The 5,000-nt window shown below is 42.2% G+C and overlaps 1 protein-coding gene across 2 annotated transcripts in view; it reads right to left on the bottom strand.

Moving 5' to 3' along the window:
• Rok (Rho kinase) overlaps positions 1-4,439 on the bottom strand; it is a 46,823-nt gene extending 42,384 nt beyond the window's left edge. For both annotated transcript variants that reach the window (XM_070122854.1, XM_070122853.1), the window contains exon 1: positions 4,285-4,439. The gene's annotated coding sequence lies outside the window, so the exon portion shown is untranslated. The remainder of the gene's footprint in view (positions 1-4,284) is intronic.
• Between the last annotated feature and the right edge of the window lie 561 nt (positions 4,440-5,000).

Genomic DNA, 5,000 nt, shown 5'->3' with positions numbered 1-5,000 from the left:
GGGAGGAGAGGGAGAGGGAGAGGGAGAGAGAGGGAGGGAAGGAGAGAGAGAGAGGAAGGAGAGAGAGGGAGGGAAGGAGAGCAGAGGGAGGGAAAGAGAGAGAGGAGGAAGGAGAGAGAGGGAGAAAGAGAGGGAGAGAGGAGAGAGTGGGAGAGGGAGAGGGAGAGAGAGAGGCAGAGGAAGAGAGAGGGAGAGGGAGAGGAGAGAGAGAGGGAGAGAGAGAGAGAGAGAGAGAGAGAGAGAGAGAGAGAGAGAGAGAGAGAGAGAGAGAGAGAGAGAGAGAGAGAGAGAGAGAGGGGGGGGGGGGGGCATCTAACGATGAAGCAAATAGTAACAACATAACTAAGACAACATCCTCAACATAACTTTGAAAAGCTGTCCTTAACCCAATGACACCGGGTAAAAAAATTGCCAAGTTGACATGATTGCGGGTTTACTGGCGTGCATCAACAGTTCCCATGGTGTGTGCCTAGATTGTTCTGTCGTTTGCGGGCAACATTAGGCATCTAAAAGCTTGCATTTTGATGCAGTTCTTAAATATATAAATTTTTTGAAGGTATACCTTCAGTTTAAGTAATATTGCCTAAAAGTTTTACCATAGAAGCGATGCTGCTATTATCAAGGAAAAACAAACTGTCCTATGAGCCAAGGGGAGGGATTGTTTGATGCCACCTGCTACTTTGTCCACAACAGCCATGGCATGTGAGTACATGCCACCCGTTGGCGAGTGGTCAAATGAAATGAAATGGGGCGTAATATCTATTACCAAAACACAATATTTTTCCTACATGAAAATACTCAAGTAAAAACCTCAGTCCTCCAGATTAACCATCCTCCATACAATTCAACCAACTGCCACAGGGCATGACAAGCACATATATGCTATACCCACTATGATATTCCTTTAGTATCATGAAGGAGTCAATTATTAACCAAACCTATCTCACTTGTTTACCCTATTCCTTGACTTTAAAAAATTATTCTATATCTTAATAGTATTATGATAACCATAATATCAAATAATAGTAATAATAATAATAATAATAATAATAATAATAATAATAATAATAATAATAATAATGAGAACTCAGGTGAGATCATGTGGGCCTGCTAATTGACTCCCTGGTGCTGAGCCCTTGTTGAGTCACATGTGTAACTACACAAAAAAATGAAATTACAATGGATATAACCCGGTTATAGCAATGGGTTAAACAAAACATTGGAAGCTTTGACCTTGAAAACCTTTCCACAATCCTGAATACTACAAAATTATATCCAGCAAGAAGTAGGTTAGGCACAATCTATACAACAGTCCTACATTTTGAGTTATTTCAAAATTCTCCTACCATATATTCAATAAGATAAAGGTTGGACTGATTCATCTGCCACAGCAGTCTACAAACTCAATCATCCTATAATAGAAAAAGTGGATTTTTTTTTTTGTCTTTGTAGAAGTGCAAAGCACAAAGGCCACTGCATCATTGAATTTACCTGCAAGAGCACAGATACATGAACTCCGATAGGGGATTGTGGTCTTGCGTTTACTTTCTCGACAATTTTTTCTACACTTAATTGTGTAGTTCTATTCCTTATAGCCATTACTTTAGCTTCTCTTCGCTCTCATGTGGTCCTCTTCTAAACGTATATCTGCACAACAAGTTTTGAAGTTATTTGTTATACCACATATCACTTCATGTCTAACTTATACACTAGTGTATCTAGTAACATTTATGCACTATAAAAGAATGATTTAATGCCCTTGATTCTGCTGCTATTTTTGAAATGCAAATACTGCTTTACAGATTGTGAATGTAACTCTTGCAGCCTTGCTGGGCTTCAGCACTTCCCACCCTTAGATCACAGTCACTGATCAACAGACCACATGACCAGTGGCAAGAGCGTCTCCACTGAAAGAGAAAATCTTTTCCACCAGGTGGCATGTCCAAACATGCCATGGCTGTTATGGACTAAGCAGCAGCATCGCAATGCGGCCATTCCTGCAATGGTGGCTCATTGGACAGAGCCTATTTTCCTCTGATAGCAGCAGCATCACTTCTGTGGAGAAACTCTTAGGCTATACCACCCAAAGTGAAGGTAACCATTCTCTTTATATGTATATATATGTGTGTATGTGTGTGTGTGTATATATATATATATATATATATATATATATATATATATATATATATATATATATATATATATATATATATATATATATATATGAAAATACAAGCATTACAGTGCCTAATGTTGTTCACAATCTACCAAACAAGCCAGGAGCAATAGGGGGAAGCTGTTGATATGCGCCAGAAACCCCATATAAACCCAATAACGATGGGTATCTTATATATGAGACACCCGCCGGTGTGACGCTGTATCAGGGCTCGCGCTCCGACACAGCAGCGGTCCGCGGCCAGTGCATGGGCAGAGTCTGGGCCAGTCCCGCGTGCTGATCTTGTAGCCGCCCGGAATCATTTATTTTTGGCTTCAAAATATACCGGTGGTAAGGGGTTAATGGTCCACTAACTGAATTTTCAACCCAAGATTATTGGCTTAATTGACCAACCAACTCAAAATTATACATGAAAGTGAAATGCATGGCAAGAATTGTTTGTTTTTGTTTAGGTGTGGTCAGAGGCACCAACTGTCAACAACAGACAGGTCTTGGTAACTATTAGAGTTAAGTGCCCTTGAAAATTAATAAACTTCTGCATACATTGTACCAAACTTCTAACATTTGTATACCCACCTTTAGAGTTTTCACAGAATAAATTTGTGTAGTACATAGTTCATAATGTGGATCTAGCTTATCCTTCCCAAACATTATTCTAAATGTAAAAACTATATTTACAATAGTCCATCTTCAAACTTGGGTTTCATAAAACTATTCCTAATTAACCACCAATTCTTTGGTTAGATGTAATTTAACACAATATTTAGCACTGTTTATTATCCATATCACATCACAAGTGATGTTGTGACCTCCATTCTTTGCACTCTGGTAAAGGCCAACAACCTCTAACACATCTTCCAGTAATGCAAAATTTACCTAGGTACTTTACATCCTTCATCTTGTTTGAATATGTGGTAGATATCTATTAACCACTTGGAGAGCATAAAGCACCCAGGCTATGGATTCCCTTGAAATGCAGATTACAAACTTAGGTCAGTGATTACTTACCTTTACTCTACTCGTCATTAATCTTTAATGACAAAAAATACTGTCATACATATTCTTTATGGCTTTTATATTGTTTCTCTTCGTCTCTGTGAAGTTCTACTCTAGATCACTTTCTTGAATGTTCATATGACATGCCTTTCCCGGGACGACTTTCTATTTCATTTCTCAATCCCCAATATGAAGCTTAAATTTCACCCGCACACACCAGTCTGCCAAGAATGGAGCAAAAAAGGAATTCTTAGCCATTATCAAAATTGAAGCTTGAACTTCACTTGCCCCCATTATCGCACATTCCAAGACTGGGACACGAAACACTGCCAAACTCTTCACCTTCCATATATTGTAACCCTACCCTGACCAAATATGAGGAAAATCATCAGAACAGGAGCAAACAGCGATGAGAATGAAGGGCAAGCAACAGACGAGTACTCCACTTGCAAGCACTGCTGGGCACTTCAGGGCAGGACAGCCTTCACTTGTAAGTACCCTCAACTGTTCCCTAAGAATGAGTCCTCCCCATAAGGGAAAGAGAAAGACTGAGGCAACAAGAAACAGGTAAAAATCCGGGCAAGAGAGCCTGGACAGGAGGGCCGCCAGGGCGCCTCCCTCACATACCCTGCCGGGCACTTAAGGGCAGGACCTCAGCCTCCTATTCTACCTGGGATTCCTACTCGTTCCTGATTTTCCTATTTCCGAAATCCCGTCTCGCCGCCTCCTCTAACTCTCTGACGTCTAAGGCATTCCTCTCCTTTTGAAATCCTCCAGATATCCCTTAATAAGGAGCTCCTGCAGGATCTCAAGGGACAGCGATTAGTCATAGATATTCAACAGGAACACCTGTCAAAGAGATATAAACACCTGTTCTTCGCCTTAGTCTCGCCCTAAATCGCCCCTAGGGTTCCCAGGGAAGGCATCTAGGCCCACTATGGCATCTCGCGGCATGAAGGAGATCGAGACTTGCCCCTCGAGACGTAGAGAAACAAAAAAAATAAAACCAAAATCTCTCCCCTTTTTCGAAGATGTTTGCGTTCGAGGGCGAACCTCGTCCTCCTCTCTCTCTCTTCTCCTTCTCCCTCTTCCCTCTCCTTGTTATCACTCACTTGCCGCGTTTCCTGTCACATCATCCACTGCTCAGCGTCAGGGTTTCGTCTCCAGGCATCAAAGGAGCTTTAAAAAGGGCGAAATAGCCGAAGAACAAGGCATCCTCGGCGACAACACGTAAATATGGCCGAGGTACCGCAGCCCACAATGCACAGCGCGGGGGGGTAGGCGAGGGGGAGGCGCGCCGGGTTTGAATCGGCGGCGCTGGCGGAGGGCTTCCCGGGGGCTTGCAGCTCACTTTTGCCTGGGTTTGGCGATGGATTTCTGTCTTTGGGGAATGTCGAAGTGGGGAAGAGACGGCTTTGAAAAGGGGAGGCACGTCGGGTGTGAAATGGCGACGCGCAAGGAGGGAGACGGACGGGGATCTTGACTCTCCTTTGCTTGGGTCTCGTGTGAGATTTGTCTTTTGCGAGTGTTGGAGAAGGGAAGGAGTTTCTTCTGATAATATGGGGACATGGCGATGATTTGGCTCTCCTACTGATGATAATAGCTGGACAGGAGATTTCAGTTCTCTTCTACTTGTATTTTATGCTGAGAATTTGTCTTTTCCGAATGCTAGCGAGAGGGAGGGATTTCTGATAATAAGAGCAATTTCCCTTCTAGATATAAGGAGTTTACTACCATTGGCTTCACCTTTCCCGGATTCTAGGATGAGAAAGGGAATTATAAACAGGACTAGTTTATTTTTCTGTTTTTATTTTTTGATTCTTTGAAG

The sequence above is a fragment of the Penaeus vannamei genome, chromosome 6 (assembly GCF_042767895.1).
Source record: "Penaeus vannamei isolate JL-2024 chromosome 6, ASM4276789v1, whole genome shotgun sequence".
Taxonomy (NCBI): Eukaryota; Metazoa; Arthropoda; class Malacostraca; order Decapoda; family Penaeidae; genus Penaeus; species Penaeus vannamei.
Note: the sequence above shows the minus strand (reverse complement) of the source record. Positions and strands in the feature narration are given on the sequence as shown.